At 39.5% G+C, this 22419-nt stretch overlaps 1 long non-coding RNA gene across 1 annotated transcript; it reads right to left on the reverse strand.

The window, feature by feature from the left end:
* Positions 1 to 10781: 10781 nt before the first annotated feature.
* Positions 10782 to 21578, reverse strand: LOC121089832. Its single transcript, XR_005828388.1, has 3 exons — positions 21459 to 21578; positions 21224 to 21362; positions 10782 to 10820 (listed from the first exon to the last, which is right to left on the reverse strand). It is a non-coding gene; the product is annotated as an uncharacterized LOC121089832 (long non-coding RNA).
* Between the last annotated feature and the right edge of the window lie 841 nt (positions 21579 to 22419).

The raw sequence follows: 22419 nt of genomic DNA on the forward strand, positions 1-22419 counted from the left end.
ATAGAGGCTGCACTGCTCAATGCACGTGTAAACAGCCTGTAAAAGACCTTGATAGTGGCAAAGTTTCAGGATGGTGATACATCCACTAACCCTACTGCTAAAGACTGGAGAACTTTTGAAAGCCTCTGCAAGTGGGCTGCCAGCTCAACTACAACGCTGACCAATGCAAAATCATCATCATGGGGAAAAAACATTTTTTTCAGTAATATATTGATGGTCTACATATGCACTACTGCTGCTCAGGAACACGGCATTAAGAATGCCTTTCTGAATTAGGTCCACCCAGCCTAATAGTTTGCCTAACTGAGGCCAATAGCAAGAGTGGAGAGAGAATTGTGGAAAGGCAGTTTAATGGTCCTTTCCCAGCACACCCTCACGTCTTCTGACAATCTGTGATGCATGAATCTCCTGAACTGGCAGCATTGCCTCTGCACTACTTAATAGCCATTGATGAATTTTTCTTTCATGAAATTCTTTATTTTTTTTAATCCATGTAAATTTCTGATACCTGCACTATGCTATGGTAACAATTTCCTCAGTGAAATACTACATTTCATGAGGAAAAAATGAGGACAGGTCTCTGAAAAGGACAGCTTAGTGGCCAGCAGTCATCAAATGAAGTTGCTATTAAAAAAGGGAAATAACTGGAAAGGTGTAGAAAGCGAAACAGGAAACATCATAAAACCACTGTGCTGATGCGTAGTGTGGCCTCATTTTTATCACTGGACCCAGCACTGGTCATACCAAGAAAGATAAGGTGGAGCTTGTAAAAGAAGAGTTAGGGCAACAGGAGAATTGCCATATTTAAAAGATGTGTAGATGTGGCACTTAGGGACATGGTTTAGTGGTGGACATGGTAGTGCTAGGTTAATGATTGGACTCAATGACCTTAAAGGCCTTTTTCAACCTAAACAATTCTGTGATTCTATATGGGAAGCCTTTCATAGGAGGACACCTTAAATAAGATACTTCAGCTTGTAAGAGAAATGAGGAAGGAATGATGTTATAGAAATGTATCAGAACAGTTTGAAAAGGGAAGAATTCAAATGTAGGAGTGTGAAGCATCTCTTTGGTTTCCATAATTCTTCAGTTTTTGCTTCTCCTAGATAACATCCATAGACGTTGGGTTTTTTTTCCTGGATTTTTTCAAGAAGAGCTGGAATAAGAGGAGGACAAAGCTGCAAGCAGTTGCCCCTGACACTTCAGGTTTTACTGCAGGAGTAGGAAAAAGTGGAAAGAAATCTTAGCTTTAGTTTCTGCTATTCCAGAAAGCTCACAGTGAGAACAACGGGTTTCATTAATATGGATTTTAGAGATATTTTAATATTCAATGTGTTTAACAAATCTCCATGCCTCACTAAAGGAATGTGCATTCTGATTTGAAGGTTCTTGTCCCAGACAGCAACAGCCTCACAGTACTTCTAACCCAGCACTGTATACAGAAGTGCTTTTTCATTGTATTTTTCATTCTGTTATAGCCAAGCAAAGCACTCAAACTGGAAAAAGATTTACCTGTTTTGCTTGAAACTTGGGTACCATGATTATATTTGGAGATTCCTAGCATGAATCAAACCAGAGTAACAACAGGATACCAGCTAAGGCATGGCAGGGAAGCCAGTAATTCCATCATTTATGCAACACAAGAATCGCTATATGCCTGAAAGAACAGAGGTGAAACTATTTACTGAAATCCTTATGAAACACCAATTTTCTGTGTTTAGAAATACAGCACTGTCTCCGTTCATAAAGAAACAAAACGATATTTGTATAAAAGTTCATGAACAAAGTAAATTGCCTAGCCAATCTAAAATTCTCTGGAGGATTAAGTGCATTCATACTACATGGAAGAAATAATACCATCAAAAGTTATACATACAAAGATATAGAAAATATAATGAACAGACATGATAGAAATCATAGACATGCTTTAATAAAAAAATGAACATTCAAGCCTTTACCATCCAGGGACAAAAGGGCTGATCAAGAGATTCACCACTGGAATTTGGTGCATATGTGAGGAAAAGAAGTATGTATCTTACCTCCTTTCAATAAAAAAGACACTTAACTTATGGTAAGGCCCACAATACAGAAAGCAAAGCAAATCCAATCCTTGTTTGGACTGGACCCTGCCAAAATGATGCAATGACACTCTGCAAACCCCCATGCTTTAGCCCTCATAAACATGTGCTAGTTTGTTAGCCCCATTCTATTCACAGCGGTCCTTATGTCCTTGGAACACTGATTTTCACTAGCTGTTTCATTGCTTTGCATGTATTGCTCTGTTCACTCTGTGCTGTTGAGTCACAGTCTGCTTCTGCATCCAGTTCCTGCTTTTGCCTTTCAGCTTCTCTCTTTACAGTTTTTCCATGGAACTTCCTAATAGCTGACACTTAACGGTTTAACCTAGAGCTTGTGCATCGTTCCTGTACATTTCCTCTTCCCTAGTTCCCCCTCCCTGATAAGACCTTGATCTTTAGGATAGGATAAAATACAATAGAATAGTCAGTTGGAAGGGACCTAGAATGATCAACTTGTACAACTGCAACTTTGTTCTTTCTTCTCTGTCTGTTATGGTTAAGCAACATCCAAATCACATTACTCCTTTTCTTCCTAGGCAGATTCAACCCCAGAATATTGCTTAGAACTGCCTTCATCTCTGATATTTCTGACATCCTCATCATCCCTGCCAGCCCATTTAGAATACTAGCATTCTTTCCTCCTATAAATACTGATATATTTTCTTCCTCCAAAAGGTCACTTTAAAACTTTTGTTATGGCCCTTTGTAATTCTGCCTTGCTGATATAATAGACCTCCACCTGAGTCCATTTGAACATTGGCACACAAGTTTTACTGGGCAATGTCACTTTTGAGAGTCTGCTGCCTGTCTTTACTTTTGATTGCAGTTTTCCATACTGCCCAGACATGGAACAGCTTCCTTCCCTCACACCCTTACTGCCCCTTGCCCTCTTAGTAAGCTGATTTCTGCTGCAACGAATGTAAGCAGCAACTTTAGGACTACATGGAAGTATTACTAAAATCTAGATTTTTCTCTATGTTCATCCAAAAAGTATCTCAAGCATAAGCTCTTCAGGGCAGAACTTACCTTGTAGGTACTGGACAGATAAAGCACTACTTAGAACAATGACTGCTAGCAGCAGTAGTAGTAAATAATAATAATAACAGTAACAACAACAATAATTATAATTCCATTAATGTATACCTCTACAGTTCTTATGACAGGAAGCTTTTGAAAATGTTTCACTAGTTTTATCTGGTCTCAGCTTCATACAGTATGTATTTTAAACAACCTAGTTTGCATTTCTCATTTTTGTAAACTAAACCAAGTTCTTCTGAATGTGTTATGCAGTCATGGATCCTGCATTTTCTATGTGACAGATTCTTTCAAAGACTTTGTGCAGGGCTCAATGTTCCAACTGTGTATTTGTCACCCTGGTTTTCTAGAGGGCACCCTCTTGATCCTTTGGGAAGAGAAAAGAAATTGAGATATTGAAAAAAGAAACACCCATACACAACTGTGCTATGAAATAAGGACTTTCTAAAAGTTCTATAATCCAGCTGTCCTCTACACAAACAAATATTCAGAGAAGAATTAGCTAAACTGTAGTATAACCATGATGTAGTAAGTGGAAATGTTTATGTATTTAAAGAATTTTTTTCAATGTATATTTAGTATTAAAGAGGTTTGTTTCTGATTCATTGCCATACCAAAAGCACAAAGCACTGGGGAAGAGTGCGTAACCAAAAAGGTTTTTTGCTGTCCTTGCTAATTCAAATTGCAAATGTATTTAGAATCACTCTTTTAAAAAGGTGCAATATGGTCAGGAAAATATTTAAGGAAAAATTTGATTCAAGTCAGATCAGGATGTGACTCTGAGAAGATGTGTATGATGTGAATGTGGTGTACCATGTGTGATGTGCATCATGTGAGTGATGGATGATTGTGACTAACAATCCAGTGTATCCTATTTCTCTTCCCCAAAAGCTACTGATAAAATACAATGGTGCTCCTTACTCCAGTCTTATGATGCTTTTCAAAATGATAAAGATTTGTGTTCACCAAAGAGTTTTACTCTTCATTAACCAACTACCAATTGGTTGAAGGTCCTTTCTATGTTTGTAAAGGTTAGATTATCCCCATGTGTTTGTTGCAAGCTGCAACCTATTTTTTTGTTGTTGTTTCACTTTTACATATCCTTTAGCTGTAGTTACTTGGGAACAGAAAGCAAAAAACAACAAAAAAAATCTACCGCAAATGAGCCACAAATGGCAGCTTTGAACACCAGCTGTCATTGAGCAAGTTATTCATGTGCTAACATTATAGCAAAACAAGTAAGAAGACTACAAAGAGAATTTGTAATGCCCAAATTCCATTAACTAAGTCTTTATACTTTCTATATGTATGACTAAAGCATGTCTTAAGCCGTAGGGACTCATCATGCCTCCTAACCCTTCGGTGTAGCACTTCATCCTGACTGTGTGTCAGGATGGGGACGGTCACCATCCCCCTGCATGCCTCAACAGTTGTCTAAGTTGGAAGCAATCTGTGGTCTACTGAAGAATGTTCTACCAATCTAGTAGGATTGCAGGATACACAGGAAAGTGTATCCAATGAGCATGTTAGAGAGAGTCAGAGGTAACCAGCTCCCCAAGTTATTTCTAAGTAACAATAATTATGAAAAAAATACCAGAGTCAAGACTTTGGAAACCAGGAAGTCTGAAGTTCCATCAGATAGTAGTGTATGTCTATGGTGCTTAGCATCAGAACAGATATTGCTGTAAATCTTACTAAATTCTATCAAGTGTTTTAAAAACTAATAAAAAAAAGAGATTAACGTTGCCTTCTGAAACTTTTGTGAGTGATGTCTCATGATATAGCAATCTCTGTCTCTCTCTCCCCCCGCTCTAGCCAGCCTATTTCTTTTTAAAGAAATCACTAGTTGTATTTATTGTACTTGTCATATAAAAACACCAGTCAAATTACAATGGTCAAACTGGGTATCAAGATGATATTCCATTAAGTCACCAACAAAGAAACAGATAGAAAAGTAATGATAACCAGAATGGAGTCTACTATTTTTCAAAATAATTACAATGTTCTTCTTTTCAAGCAAAGAAGAGGCAGTCATCTAACATATATGGATTTTTAGTATCATGTGGGAAATTGTTCTTCAAATGGAAATATGTACAGATTGCTGTGAAGTCTGTAAAGTTGGTCAACACAAGTGATTTCATTTCATCTGCATTTTCTTCCAGGTTTATTTGAAAGGGATGTTATCAAACCAAAGAGAGAGAAACAGCAGAATTCACTAAGTGTAAATTAATTTAATAAGACAGATCCTATTTAATATCATCATTAATGACTTTCAGAGGTGAAAAAAAAAAGAGGATAGTGGTCATTAAATTTACTGATTATACAAAAATAACAGTCACCATTGAAGCAGAAGAGGACAAGGAGTGATGGAAGACCCTGGAGTAATAAAAAAGCAAAACAAATGGTAAAAGACTAATGATATTTTTTGCTGTTAGCCCATCGGCTGGATGCAGCGAAGAAAGAGCAGGGTAGAAGATCACAGAAGTATGAACTATCGGACAATGTGTTTCCATAATTTGCAGTCTACAGGCAGATGTTGTCTAAGGGCTGATGTCCACACTCCTCCTTGTCCCCCAGGCAGCAGCTCACAAGCCCTGCTGACTGCAAGCAGACTGCAGCAGCCCAGTGGAAGTGCATGGAGAGACCGCACAGGTACTGCACCGTGCTACATGGCACCCTTTAGAGGCATCAAGAAAGACAGGATATGAATTCTCCCATCCAAATTAAAACTGAAACCAAGACTTCGCTCCCCTGACAAGTGCCACAGCTGTAAGGCTACTGCTCATAGAGAGTGAGGAGGACAAAGTATCTGAAAAGCATCTCTGCAGGTATCTGTTCTAAGGCAAGGGCTGTGACCTGTCCATAGCAGCATGACCTGGAGATGTGACCAGGCCTGTCCATCCTATGCTTTGTTGCATTCTACCTTTCACGTTATCTTGGATGTTGCATGGTGTGAATGTACACAAGCAGTCTTTGTGCTCACCGGTGCCTGAGGCAGCACACCCTCCTAGCACCCACCTCACTGGGACTGTGATACAGGCTTCCAACTAACCATTGTGAATCATTGAGTCCAGGAAGAATTATCACCTCAAGCTCAATTCTATCAATGGCAGACCTAAGCTGACAGGATACAGACTTATTTAGAGGTCTCTCTCTGCTATATGCTCCACAGTACCTGCAATATCCAATTTATACCATTTTCCAGGATAACCTCCTCATTACCAGAGATAACAGAGATTGATGGTACTGTTCCAAGGATGTCAAACAGGTTTTGAACTTATTAAAAAGTTGAAAAGAATGAGGACAGCAGAATTTGAGACACTTGATGTTAGGATATTGCATGTTTCTTCAGTATTGCACAGAAGCTTTCCTACCAAATGTAGGAGAGCTTATTTATTCCTGGTTCACAATGTATCAGAAGACAAAATACATCCTTTAGCGTATTTGATGATATTTATTTGACTGATGAACTGATAGCTGGGTCATACTTTTTAATACCAAAATCATTTAAAAAATCTATAATTTCTAGTTTATCTGAAATGGGAAACATAGAGCTCATTTGTCATTTGCTAATCTAACTTTCTGTTGCTGTCACTGCACAGAAACGGCCTATGTTCCAAAAAAGAACAATGAGCATCCATTTAAAGTCTCTGCAAAGAAAATGCAAAAGGTGTAATTCAAATTGATGTAAACCACTGAGACTGCTTTTCAAGAGGAAACCTCTTGTTGTTCAAGGCTTTGCTTTCAACCCTAGTTTTTGCAAAGGGATGGGATTCTTCAGAAGCTAAAGAGAATCCTGGCCTTTCTATCCAAAAATATGTCTTCAGAGGTGACATCCTTCAGAGACAAAGATGTATAAAACCCCAATGATTATACTTCAAGCTGTCTTAGAATACATGGATGCCAGATTAAAGGACACACCAACTACTATTCACAAGGTTTCACACCTTACACTGTGGTTTGGTAATAAAAAGAGTGGGTCTCTATGACAGTCTGCCAGATCATTTTACATGCAGATTGAGTGAGGAGGGTAAAGAGAGCCCTCACCTAAGTAACTGGTTTTGAAAATCCCCTGTAGGTTTCCTAACCAGTAACAATACTCCAGCACATTTAACACTTAAATTAACTAATGCTTATGGAAATAATTTCCAACTTTTTTTTTTTTTTAATGTATAGGGGCCAGGGGAACCAGGTTTGTCAAACCTTGAACATTTTGCATAAACCTTTCATTCCAATAAAAGAGTTCTTGTCCTTGGGATAGACATTCTGTCCTTGTGGCCCAGGACATTCCCTCCTGAATGGCCAGTGGGAGCTCAAACACCACAGCCTCCATGGAGTCCTACATCCAAGTCCCTGTGCTATCAGACCATCTCTGACTGAACTTTTTGAACAACAAATATGTAGTTATTAATTGAAAATGAAACAGCACTGACTGAGAGATTTGGATGTTCCGCCTCAAAAACCCAGAGATGCTTCAGAGGCATGTTCCTCTGTGGAAATATTGTTCTAATTTTATCTCATAGTGAGGTAGCATTATCCAAAACAATTTTTAAATGTGCATTTTATTTCCTTCCAGCACTAGTGATAGAGCAGGTGATTAGATTAGGCCAGATTGTAAACCAGATAAATAGTAACTATCTCGCTGATAAGATGTCAGTCTACAGTAAGGGGATTTTTACCCAGTTTTGAAATATACTATTTACTTTGACAGTCAGTCTCAGATGTCACTCAAAATCCTAGACTGGGAGTGGCAGTGGAATTTTAATTTATTTTTGAGGTATGCCACAGCTACCCTTATCAGAGCAAATGAAATCAGAATGACTACAATCACAAGAGAAATGAGATACTGTAATGCACTAATCTGTAATAGAGCGAGAAGAGTTCAGAAGAATGTTAGTTAATGTAAACTGTTTTGTGAAGATGATATTTCATTTTGATTTCCTTAATTAAAGATCATCCTAGAAACTCAGTAACCATTATTTTCCTCCTAGATAACTCCAGCAGAAATGGTAGTAGACTGTTCACAAGAGATCATGATTTCTCCCCTTCTGATCAACTGCAAGTCATACATCTAATTTGTCCTTGTTTTGGTTTAGAGGCAGAGGTCTGTTTAATTCCTCCAGGTTTTAGAAGGAGGAATCACTTCCACTGACACCATTTAGTCTGTTTTTAAACTACAATAGGCTTTCATTGAAACTATTTTACCATCATAACCTTACATTGTAATGGCTTCATAATGGTACCGTTGAAAAGGTCCTTATAGACTTGCTGTGAAATAGTTTTCCTGTAATAACTTCATATCTCTGACTGCATTGAAATGATTTCATCATGAGGTCATGGACTAGCGATGAATCGCTTTTGCCATTGAAATCTTACAGTTCCTCATTATAGCCTCAGTCACCACGGCATTGTTATGGGGGCTCCACTGGATAACAATGAAACCATTTCCTTGTGATATATTAGGCTTAAATAATATTATCACCCTAATGATATAGTCAGGGGTTAGGAGAGAGTAAGCCATCCCCTGGCTCATTTCAGTGTTTCACTTCAGCGTTTGATGCAGAGGGCTGAAGGTGTGCAGTATGGCTACTGAACTACCATCCCCTTCTCTTGTAACGAAAGTGAACGGTGGCTACACACCCTGCAGGAATAGGGAGTTTTGAATGAACAACAAAAAAAGTAAAAGAGCTTCTTTAGTGCTTCTGGGTCCCAATTTAGCAAACACTTAAGTTCATTCCCCTTCAGTCTAAGTATGTGTTTAATTTTAAACCTGAATTCAAATCACCTTAACTCCAGTGAGATCTAAACACATGGGCAGGTGCTTTCTTGTATCAACACAGACTTGGGAACGTTGCAGCACTGAGCTCACGTTCTCACATGTCAGACATCTTGACCTAGCAGGTGCAAAACAAATCCTGGAAAGTGCTGCAGGTTCTAAACTCCTACCAGGTTCAATGGAACTATCAGCCCCTACAGATACAGATTTTCAGGGAGTGCTGTGCAACAGCCTCAGCTTTCCCATCAAATCCACAGCCCTGCGATCCCACAGCTCTCCACTTCTACAGGAAATTGTATCTACTCTGTTTATTCAGCTTTTCTATGGCAGCATGAATACTCCTGATACAACTCATTTAATCAAGCTGATCTAATGAAGCAGATATTCCCTGAAGCCTCTCACCACAGGCTATGTTCTGCCAAACTCCTAAAATCCTTGCTGTCCCATTTTCTATTCCTTGTGGACTTGGAATACTATGGTCTCAAGAGACTTGCACTTTAGGCTACTGAAATCTTGAATTACAACGGTTCTGCATTGTCCCATCACAAGTTCCACACAGACTGATGTTCCTCATGTTGCCACTGCTGTGCACTAAAAACCTTCTACTTTCACATCACTTGCTGATGCTGATTACTCTTAAAGAGGAGGAAAACAAATTCCCAAGTCAAAGCACAAGTTATTTATGCTATGTTATCTGCTGCCTCAGAGAATAAGTACCCTAGGTGTGCTGCTGCATGTGAAAGCTCCTTGCACATAAGAAGGAAAATTGGAGTGATATTCTTGTCTTAACATAGAATCATAGAATGGTTTGGGTTGGAAGGGACCTTAAAGATCATCCAGTTCCAGAACCTGTTGCCATGGGCAGGGACACCTTCCACTAGACCAGGTTGCTCAAAGCCCCATCCAGCCCGGCCTTGGACACTTCCAGGGATGGGGCAGCCACAGCTTCTCTAGGCAACCTGTTCCAGTGACTCACCACCTCACAGTAAAGAATTTCTTCTAATACCTAATCTAAATCTACCCTCTTTCAGTTTAAAGCCATTCCACCTTGCCCTATCACTTACAAAAAGTCCCTCTCCCGCTTTCTTGCACACCCCTTTAGGCACCAAAGGGCTGCTACAAGGTCTCCACGGAGCCTTCTCGTCTCCAGGCTGAACAGCCCCAACTCCCCCAGCCTGTCTTCACAGGAGAGGTGCCCCAGCCCTCTGATCATCTTGGTGGCCCTGCTCTGGACTCACCCCAACAGGTCCATGTCCTTTTTGTGCTGGGGGCCCCATTGCTGAACCAGTGCTCCAGCTGGGGTCTCAAGTGAGCAGAATAGAGGGGGAGAATCACCTCCCTTGACCTGGTGGCCACACTTCTTTTGATGCCACCCAGGATACAGTTGGCTTTCTGGGCTGCAAGCACACATTGACTTCGACCAGCACCCCCAAGTTTTTTTCCTCAGGGCTGCTCTCAATCCATTCTCCACCCAGCCTGTACTGATACTAGGGGCTGCCCCAACCCAGGTGCAAGACTCTGCACTTGGCCTTGTTGAACTCCATGAGGTTTGCACAGGCCCACCTCTCAAGCCTGTCATTGGCCCTCTGGATGGCATCCCTTTCCTCCAGCATGCCAACCACAGCACTCAGCTTGGTGTCATCAGCAAACTTGCTATGGGTGCACTCAATCCTATCACATTCTCACCCCCCATCTATTTGCCGATTGGCTCAGCAGCTTCTGGATGAGAAAAGATTGTTTTGATACTTTCCACCACCTTAAAAGAAAATTTCTACCCAGTTTTACTAACTCCAGTTGGGTTTTCCCTACTTCAATGCCATTTTTTTTTCCTTTTTTAGTTCTAAATCTTTCCCAGCACATTTCTAAAAAAAAAGATAAAGTGGATAACTTACCAAACACCCTCATTGCCCCTTCTGCAAGCTGCAAACTTCCTGAAAAAACCATAAATTCATTTACCAAGGACAGTGAGTCACACTTAACAATCTTCCAGAAAAAAAGAAGCAGCAAGAAAACTAATACTTCTTTTGTGGTCTAATATGATCTACTGGCCCACTTACAAAAATATTATTTTTAAGAAATTAGATGTAAATCCATAAAATAAACAAAGCCTCTTTTCATGAGCTCCAGTCAAATAATCCCATGAAGATTTTATTTAGAGAGCTGAGCACTTTCCTGAAAAAACACACATACTGACACAGAAAAATGACATTAGATTCAAAAGTGTATCTACACAGTTTTAATCTTTATATTGACTTCATAGCCAACAAACTTAACTTTGCCCTAATTTTCAATAACGATAGTCAATACTCGTTATCACTGTGAAAATGGTCTTCCTGGGCCAGCCATCTACTTAATACAAGCTCTTACCAAACTCTGTTACATTTGGCTTCATAGCTTAAATACATGTAGTTTAATTGTTTTCCAGTATAATTTATAGTGCACGGCATGTATATCTAAGTCAGAATGGCTATTAGAGAAAATGGTATCAGCAATCAAAATCTCTAAAAAAATGGATGAATGAAGTCTAAAGTCCAAAATCCTTCTGATCTAAGTGCAAAACACTTTCTCTTTTTAACTGTATGCACTTGTATTGACTCAGGTGTTAGCATTCTCCACCCCTGCCATTTTTTTGGGTTCAATATATTTTTAAACAACAAAAATAATATAGCCCCAGCTGAAAAAAAAAACCCAGAAAACTAAGAGGTAAATAATGCAAGACACCCAAAACCTGGAAGAGGTAAAATGCACTAAAAAAGGGGAGTGGAAATTTTTTAATGCTTCCAAGCATACAGAGCATATAAAGCGCTGCTAGACAACAGCATCAGCCAAAGAATATTACACAAATGACCTTATGGCTAAAGCACCTGTAGTGAGACTTAACATCAGCCTTTTCTGCACACTCCATGGTATTAGGCAAACGGGGGGGGGGGGGGGGGGGGGGGGGGGGGAAGAAAAAAGAAAAAAGAAAAACAAACCACAAACCTGTAGGCCAGAGTATGGGAATAATTAGATAAAGAATAGGTAGATAAGCAAGACGTGTTGAAGTAAGCTGCATATTTGCTGCAGGGTTAGGAAATCCCAGTGCCTTCCTCAGAGTGTCTGCAGGGACATGTAATTTTGCTTGAGTGTTTACTATCTCTGAGCAAAGCAGGCAAGACTTATGAGCATCTCCAGGTTACTAATTTCTCAACCAGCGGAAGGTGCCACTGGGAAGCGCCCTTTGATACCACCAACCAATGTTCTGAAAAAGCACATTCAAGAAACAGGAAATATTTGAGACTGTGTCAGTAGCTGACATTTTAGTCCTGGAGGAATGATATACCAAAGCTCTGCTTCAATTTGAGCTAAGCTACCAGTGAATCCAATAAGAAGAATCCAATAAAAACAGGCATATTAAATATGCTTTAGCAGCCTAGAAGCACAAACTTCTTCGGTTTTCAGGGAGACCGTATATCTTAAATCACATACTGCTTTTAAAAATCTCAACTAAATAGACTTACTAGGGGCTTATTTTGCAGGTAAAATTTATTGTTCTTTTTAAAATTATTTATTCATTTTTAAGCATAGACCAAATAAAGAAGTGTTATCTTAAGTATAAAAACAAATATATCTTATGCCCTTCCACCTTTCTGTCCATGTATGTGTACTTCAAACAGGCTGGGTTTGGTCCCAGACTGCAAAGTCAAATGAACTGAGTCTGAAGTCATACTATAATGAATTAGAAGTGACTTTACTGACATCAGAGCCATGTAAAAGTAGCTTGGGGAAAAAGCTGACACCATTGCGGAGATTTTGAGCTCCATATTGCATAGATGCACAGCCCTTAATTCTGCACCTTTTACCAAGTACCAAAATGAGCATCAGGCATTGAAAACCAATCCCTCTATGTCTTCCTTAAAGCTAAAACGAAGACATTACTTTTCTTGACAAAATTCACATCAAAGCAGCTCCAGTTCTGGCAGATTCTTCCACTCCATCATGCTCAGCTATTCTCTGTTTCCTCACCTCTCATTCCAGCACCCGTTGGGGTGAGATGTAGCAGATGTGAGCAGAGGTTGCAAAGGCAAAGTATGGCATGTATGAGATAGGAAAATATTTTATTTCTTGTCTTTTCCACCTCAACCGACAGCCACTCAGTAACAGCCTCTGCTCTGCTCCAAAAGGTGGCTCAATACATCCCTGCCTTGTGACCTATCTATCTCACACATCTGAGAAGAAGTAATCTGAAGCATCCATACCTTTCCCCCATTTTAGGAAGCAAAAAAGCTGGAGGGGAAAAAAGAAGGGAAAAATCTCCCCAAGGCTCGAAGTGCGGAGCAGATCCCTTACCTTTACTATGTCTACCGCTCCGAATGCAAGTGGTTGCCAGTAAAACAGTGATCACCAAAAACACCCTACTGCAATATCTTGAGGGTGAATATAAATATTAGAGAAAGAAGTCAAATCTGAAGTAACATGGTGGCCTTTGCAATTTCTGTCAAGTCATGATGCTTACCTCCTGGAAGGTTAAGTGTTAATTACAGTATGTGGACAAAAGCTAATGACTTGTTTTGGAGTTAATGTCCCATTCAAAAAGGATTATTGTTGTTACCAACCACATCAAGCAATTAATGGCACCCATAATGCTGAAAAAATTAACGGTGGCAGCATAGTTGAGTGACTATTTTGAAAAACTGGTCCTTCCTTGGAGATTAATGAGCAATTTTCTGTCAGAGTGCAGGATGCGCTCTGGTAGAAAACTGACGAAAGAAGCACCATCCTCAGGCGATTATTTTTAACAATCCATTTTGTTGTGTACATTTAAAAGGAAATTTAGTAGATATCATTGCCATTGCAGAAGTATATTCTCATTTATTTTTCCCTTTAAACATTATAAGCCAATATATGACAAGTTACACTGGACTGGATATATAGAATCTAAAATGACTAATTACAGAGGAATAACCAACATGGTGTAAAACACTGCATAAGGATTTTTTCCAATTGTTTTAATTTAGGTTTGTTAGACAAATAAGTATCAGCAATGTAGGCAATTAGGTTTCACTTAAATCAGTCACAATTGATTAATGTGAACTGTTTCACTATTTTTGCCTAAGTTTCTCTAAGCAGGTACTCTGTTTTAAAGTAGGAAGTTTCAGAAGAGACCTGTCTGATTAAAGAAATGCAAAAGGGACTGTAATGAATGGGATTCTTACTGGAAACTTGAAGTGTGGTTTTTAATAACACCCATATATTCTTCCTATAAAGAATTGCCTTAATTTATAAATTTAATTTTTTTAAAACCAGAACTTAGCCAAGATTCTATTTTATTTCCCCACTTCTCAAACTGATCGTTGACTCACTGCACAGAGTAAGACCGATCAGCTGTGTAACACCTCGTATAGACTTAGCACGAAGTATAGAATGGGCCAGCAGCTCCCAACCATCCCAGTTTACAGTGATATTTCATATAAAAAAATTGGCTCTGTCCCACAGATCGTGGGGTTACAGCTTGGGTCCAGGCCTGAGTGTCTTTTTTTTTTTTTGCCTGAAGGCTGCTGTTGGTCCTGGTTATTTCTCTCCTGGAGCTCACCATGTTCATTAGCTTCAGCTCTCAAGTCCACCTCTAATAAAATTATACATCACCACCAAGGGCATCCTCTGTGGGCCTGGAACAGACTGGCATATATAATTAGTTTCCAAGAATGAGGGAAAAAAGTTTCAGATTAACATATTGCAGATCAATTTCTGTTGCATAACAGCCTTCATAAACTAAGTTCCTCTTCCAGAGGCTGCAAAATTGTTACAGGTGTTCACAATGCTTGCCTGAGCAGAGCCCCCTCCTGCCATTGAGCCTAGGTCACAGCAGAAACAGTAACAAATCGGCTTCTGCAGAAAGATGAGTAAGGGTGGAAAAGATAACATAAAGAAACTAGTAGCCACTGACCCCCTCAGATAAAATTCTGCAGTGGCTAGGCTTTCCTGAGAATGGCCAGGCAGGGGAAAAAAGGAAAGCATAAGGGAACTACACAAGTTTTAACAAGGCTGTTCACTTGGGTAAATGACTTTCTTTTGCAAGGACCTTTCTGAAAACAAGTAATTTCTTTCTTCTTTTGTTTGGAATTCATACATTGCAGTCCCTAAAAGCAGACCAGCGCAGGGTACCCTTCCGAGCAGTCCCCCCCCCACCACTCGCCTTGGCTGCTGTGGCTTTAGCTGCGAGGCTTGGCAGTGGTCCACAGCTTTGTCCCAATATTCTGGCGGCTGCTCCCCAGCATATGGTCTATTCATTTTTCCCCAGCTGTTACTCAGCCAGGGAGACCATGCTCTCTCCTAGCTACAGACCTTTGTTCAGAAACAGGGAATCAATTTTCTCCTTGTTAAAGGGGCACGAGGGGCAGAGGGGAAGTGAGCAGGTATTCACATCGACCTTACGCATCTAAACTGAGTGATGTTAAGGAAGCTTGCTTTCACTGAATAGTTGGTCAAGCCTTCAGAGGGAGATTGAGACTCTTTGGTGTGGAGCACTATTTAGGATTATGCAGCAAACAACCTCCTCCCCACCCCCCACCCCCATCCTGTTTTTCCAACTCATTTATCCTTCACATTCTCCTTCCTCCAAATCTTTGGTTGTTCTGGAAACTCCAACGACTCTTTGGAAATTTAGGGACTGAATTGCATGATGCCTATGCCAAAATGTTTGCTTATATGAACCTAAAGCAGAGGGATCTTCTGCATTTTTCAGCAGTGGGCAAGGTCAAATTACCAGAAATAAAAAATTGGCTCACCTAACCCTGAATTGTAGGGGTGCGATTTCACTAACCAGTTAAGGTAAACTATGCAGCAACAGTGCAGGAATCTTATCCAATCTTAATCAAGAATTGCCTTAAATGCTCTGTGAATAAGGACCAGCTCGTTACGACGTGTAAGACCATTTGACAGGTGGAAAAGGGACATTGAAAGACTCCATACTGGCCCACATCTCACAAAACAATGGAATAAAACTGCAAGGAAGAGAAGGCTGAGGGTGAGTTGAAGAAGCAGAAAAAGTTGGCACAGCAGGGAAGTCAGATCAGGTCTGCAGTAAGGGTAGTTTTTATGAACTCCCATTAGAAAACTGGTTATCTGATTATCCCAAAAATAGGAAAGAGATATTTCATGACTCACGCAGCAGCTTGCCATAAAATGAGCAAGACTAGTAGCTACTGGAGTTGTTGGTAAATCTTTCAACCAAGAACTTTGTTGTTTTCCGTTCCTTCTAAATAAAATAAAACAAAATATTATCAAGCAAATAAAAAGGGAAAATTTGCAAATAGATGAATAAGGTGCTGAATTGAGGAAGAGAGCCACAGAATAAATCTCCTCCTTCTCTCAGCCGTATAGCCAGAAAACAGAAGAATCTGAAGTATAACAAGCATCAAGAGGCATTTTCATTTAGTACAGTATCTGGGATTTTTGCATTGTCTGGGACATTGCTGTAAGCATAACAGCATAAAAGTTTGCCCAAATAATAGATTTAGGAACAGAAAAATGCAAGGGAAATGGATCACAAGCTTCACATATGAACATACATATGAACAATTAGTTCATGTGTAGCTGGAGTAAACTTTTACTTCCACTCAAATTTTTCACATGTATAAGTCTGTCTTGGATCATACATGGCAGAGGATATCTGGGAGCTAAAGGAAAAGCCTCTAGTATCTCCTTGCAACTCCATGTGCAGTGACCCAGAACATAACTACAATAGTTTTTCTAGCACTTATTATATTGATTGCTATTTGGGGAATGTTCCCACTCTTGCTGCTGTTTCTTCAGTAAGAGTCAAAATGATAGTGGCTGCCATTTACTGGTCTGTGACTTTGACTCTGCTGCTTCTTTTTCCCATAGATTCATCTCCAGTAGTCTCCAATATCATGCCCAGCATAACTTCCAGGTCATCCAGTCATGTCAAGTCTGTTTCTTCTTCATTTCCTCCTCCTGCTATGAGATTTGCCAGTGTTGACCCTAGACCTTCGTCTGAGAGAGACCAGCCCCAAAGTTTGTGGATGAGGTTACATGGAACAGTAAGGATAGATTGTACAAACTCTTGGTGGATGGTCAGTTGCCAGACTTGCCCGTTGCTGCGCTTTTCAGAATTTACACCAACCCCTATTTCTTTTGTTCTGAAATAAATTTAAGTCTCTTCACCATCCACCTACATTTGTGTGCTCTTACTATAGCATGCATTAGCATGACACTAGGCTTTGCATTGGGAGTACACAGAGATAAAACAAAAATACCAGGATAAAAGAGCAGGCCAAGTCTACGTGAAGCTACAGTGAATGATGTTGCAGTGAATAAAGGAATAACTCCAGAGTGGAGTGAATGTACCCAAAGGACGCTTGCTTTAGTTTTCATTACTACAAAATAGCAATGCCACAAGAGTCAGTGACCAGCAAAAGGTCAGTGGGGAGGAAAGAAATCTTCTCATTGGAGTGGCAGATTAACTTGTGCTGCAAAAAACACATCAGGGTCATGAATCAACAGATAAGGGTTTGCTACTAAAAAGTGTGCTGGCCTTTTCATAGGTGTCTTGAAGCCCTTGGCCTGATGCACAGTGACAAATTTTTTGAGGCCTCTACATCCTTGAGCTAGGAATCTTGGCCTTCTGTACAAGAATCCATGTAGGATCCAGAGGACAACTCAAAACATTTTGTTATGAAATATTGTGGGGGAGTGAATGGCAACAATTACCTTCAATCATCAAGTCTATTTTTCCCATTCTTCTTTTCACTCCTTGGGTTTTTTTGTTGTTTGGTTTTGGGTTTTTTTTCCGTCCTCTCCACTGGCTCATTTTCTGCCCATTGCCTTCTGGATGATCTACTTAGGAACTCAGGCTTTCAACTCAGCTTTCTGAATTAGATGGCACAGATAAGATACTTCAAGATGTGCTTATGTGTGCCTAGTGCACTGACCAATTTTGGTCTTTCCTTCAGAGGTGGGCAGAGTCACCCACATGCTCTACCTGTGAGAATCACCGTGACTGACTTAACACTGCTCTGGCCAGCAACCACCAGTCTCAAACAGGGGTGGGATTTTTTGTTTGTTTGGGCTTGGGTTTTTTTTGGCATTTCTGGACTGAGACAGATTCTGCTGGTCAGATGTGAGGCAAAGCATCTGAAATGAGGATTTGAACAGTAACCATACACAAACATATATGCATGAGTTTCTGGTGCAGGAGGAAGGAAAAAGGTAAAAAATTCTCAGATATGGAATAGAACTGGGGAAAAAAAGTGAGTTTCAGTTGCATACTCATTGCAAAGTAGATGGGCTAGAACTGTTCTTAAAGCACAGTACAGACTTTATTCTATACCTCTGTCTGAGCAAATATGTCAATATTCAATGGACAAGCTGTCAAGGATTTAAAGAGATGTGAATAGCAGGGGCAGGGAGGGATTTGGGGTAAACCTCAGATAAGAATGTGGATTTCACTTACTATGAAGGCATATCCATAGGAACCACTGAGATTTCTTCCCCCCTGTACTTTGTTTTGGCTCTATTCCTTTTCAAACATAATTAAATCTAACTACCCAAAGTGGATCAGGACTGTAGGAGTCTCACTGAAATTATTCAGCGCTCTTTCAAGTAATTACACTAGTCTCAGGGAATCTGCCTGCAGAAGCAGGTGTTTGTTAGCAAGAGAAGGGATTTCATAATCTGAACTCTATTTATTGAAAACAATAATAATAAATAAAATAATCTGCTGCCAGGATTATTGGAACCCTGCGCTGAGGACACAGCACAACACTGGACACTAGAAAATCTGTTTCAGTTACAGAAACAACAAATACACAAGTTCACAGGACATATGTGAATCAACACAGACATTCTTTTCACCTCTTTCAGACCAAACCATTGTATCTCAGATAACGGCCCAAAACATTCAGACTTGTGTATCTACAATTTTGGGGCATATTTCCTAATTTCTTCCTTGTAAGCTAATCAATGAAATCTAGTCTTGCATCTCTCTAACCTTCTCCCTTTACTATCCAGAAATCCCAATAGTAAATACACAGAAATCACGTGGAATTCAGCTTCATGTCCAGAAGAGTCCATTACTTCTGTGAATCCCATAGTTCTACGGGAGTATTGAAGCACACATTCAGCAATATTGCTTGCTTTCATTATCTACTTACAAGTGGAGTTTGCCATGGCCAGTCTATTTTCTAAGGTTCACTGTTAGAGATATTCTAGATTTGGCATCTCTGACATATACCTTTGTTTTACTGTGCACCATAATAATACGCTACTAAATCAGTTCCCTTCACCAAGTTCCACCACCCAAACTCAGTCCCTCGGGCTTTAACACTACTCATTGAAGGCCACCTTGCTCAAGCTGCACTGGAGACACTTCACTTACCAAATTGCTTCTCAGATTTATCAGAATGAGCATAAATACAGACTATCTCAACCTAGCAGCCTAGCTGTTCCTTAAAGTACTGAATTATCTCCGTTGTTCACTGTGTCAGCAGACTGAGAGATAGCAGCCCTGAGAAAATGAGTCCATCTCGGTATAAGTCTAGTTTTCATGAACTCTTGGTTCCTTGTATTTTGAATTAAATTAAAATACACTGATACTGGCATACTGGAAAAAATCAATGTTTGACCCAAATCCCTTCAACAGTGTCATGTTCAAGCGTTACAGTGATTTCCTCTGGAGAGCACAGATTAGACTTCATATTCATTCAGTCCAGAAACTACAATATTAATGGAATATAAATGTTAAGAGTTGAACCCACAAATCACAGGTAGATCAGAAATAAAGTTGCTTCAGTCCGTGTCCTTGCTTTCTGTCAGATGTTAGGGTCTGAGAGCATGTAACCACAAACCAAAAAGCATGGAGTTCAGTAAACTGAACAAGCACTAATTGGTTTATCAAGTTAACCAGGAGAAGATATAGGAGTACTTCTTGTCCTAAACATGTAAAACAAGTAAACCAGTATAGAAAGGTCCTTCTCTAGTTGCCACATCATGATGAAAATGGAAGAGGAAATAAACACATCACAAGAGGGAGGCACAGGGGACCAGTGTGAAGAAGAGGCAGGGAAAAATCCATCCTTCAGTAAAGCTCTACAAAATTCCTCCACCATCTTTGCCTCACTGTTCATGCTGTTTTGCTTTGCCATTAACAGTTGTCTTCCTTTTCCTGGTGCTATTCTTATTTCTTCTCTCCCTTTCCTTTTCACTGTCACAGTGCACAGCCTGAAAAATTCCACTCCCTAAGGTTTCAAGCATAAGTTTTTCTTCTTTTGTTTTTGAGTATTCAAAAAAGGGGCTCGAGTGTGGGGCTTTGGGTTTTAAGTATCCAGCCCAAGTGGAAGGCATTCACTTAGCACATGACATATCTACAGCTCACATCCTTTCTCTGCGCGATTCAGTCTTTTTCTGAAGCCTAATATATATTTCTTTACACAGAACAGAACAGCTTTGATAGAAGATAGTGAGGGAAGCATAGTCTGCAACAGCAGCAGGTGCACTTGTTTTACCTGATGTGCATCACTAACTCAACCTAGACACCAAGTCAGTCCCACTCACCACTGCTCACTCACAAGCTGAAATATTTTTAATTTTGATTTAGATAAAAAGCAACATTTCCATATTTTAAAATAAAATTTAAAATTAATGGCCAGCTCTATTCACAGGAGGAACAGAAAGGTAAATAACATCTCCTATTTAGATTCTTGTCTGTTACAGAAACGACTAGTATAGATACGTCAACTCCAACATTTATTATTTTTTTTTTGCCCTAAAAATCCTCTAGGATTGGCCTGTGTGCTGGAGAATTAAGAACATCCGCCAATTACAAAGTGCTAAAGTAGCCTTCAAGCAATATTCTATCACACTGCTTTTGATATCAGAATTACTTAGCTAAATTTAAGTGATTGCTTTACAAGCGGTTAGTAAACTTTTCTAACATAATTAACTAAACCCAAATTTCTCAAAAAAATTTAAGTTCTTCAAATCAGAGGTAGGCATAGACATCTTGTGAACTCCTACCCAGGCTGCCTTACTGAAGTTTTCCACAGAATGGAATCACTATACACACATGATTGTATATAAATAGTAACATATCTGTTACTCTATATTGTATACATTACCATATATATAGCATGGTAATATATAAGTATGTATATTTATAACCTATATGTCTTCTAAAACATGAAATTTGCCCAAGTACCTCTGCTTTGCTCAGTAACATCCTAACTGCAGTACCACTCAACAAACACTCATTAGTTTGGGTCCCCTATAAAATGCATCACTGAAGACTCCTTTCTTTCATAGCATGTTTGTCACACAAGAACTATTGTTCACTTACCTTTCCTTAGGATTCAAAGCCCGGCTCTGCTGTGATCTCTTAAGTAAACTGCGTCAAGTCACCTCAGCTCTCTGTGCTGGTGTAAAAGGAGAATGACACTTTCCCATACAAGTCACTTGATGCAACTCAGTAAAGCAGTCTACAACAACAGAAAACTGATAGTCATTAACACTGAAAAATAAATAAGCAAATATCACTTAAATATTCATTGCCTTTCACGAAAGCTATTCCTTACCCTTTCAGATTTTGGACTGCATTGTAGTGCAACCTTCAAAACTACTCTCAGATTGTTTTCAAGAAAACCCTGAAGGTTTCTCTTCCCTGTTGCTGGGGTGATCCTGGGTTCTAACTGCTTCTTCACATTGCTCTGTCACCCTGTCAATCGCATAATTATAGAATATAATTGCATAATGATAGAAAGCTTAGTGCATTGGCATATAAATAACATTAGTGAATAGATTCCACTAATATGTTTAAGTGCATTGTTAGATCAATGCCAAAGTAGTGGCATCCTGTAGGACCTCATTCGGTAGGCTTTGATAATGCAGGAATCCTGGAAGCCCAGGATGCAACTGATAACAGGAATACCTTTGCTGACTTTCCAAAAGGCACTTCTGCACTTGCATAGCAGCTTAAATATGTTCCAACCTGCAAACAAAAGTTTAGCATATATATATAAAAAAAAGAAAGGTGAGGCGAGTGCTTCTAGGGTTTTTGTTTATATTTTTCCTTACACAAAGCAGTAATTGCCTTGGCGCAAAGGACTTTAAGAATAATAATAAGAGTCCTTTGTTTCAGCTGTTGTAAAGAAGCATGATTTGGGAAAGAGAAATTCCCACTACAGTGTCAGAAAGGCATTCAAATATCGTTTGGATGGGCACAAGGTTAGACCTTCCACGCAGGCATGCATACACGTTTAGTGAAACAGCGTGAGAATTCAGTTCTGAGAGTAGGCAGAGTGAGCATCAAAAGAAAGTTGAACTAAACAGAGCTGAAACTTGCAGACAGTTGTACAGGGTTGTGGTGTTTTTTGGGTTTTGCTTTAACTTAGATGTATTTTTTTTTCTTTTCAATATGACATATCCAAATTAGATGAGGATCACTGCCTTATAGTGCCAATGACCACTTCAGATATTACATAGTTTTCCTATTTGATCAGAGAATGATTCCTTCTACTATGGACTCCTGATCCTGTC

The sequence above is a fragment of the Falco naumanni genome, chromosome 6 (genome assembly GCF_017639655.2).
Source record: "Falco naumanni isolate bFalNau1 chromosome 6, bFalNau1.pat, whole genome shotgun sequence".
NCBI lineage: Eukaryota > Metazoa > Chordata > Aves > Falconiformes > Falconidae > Falco > Falco naumanni.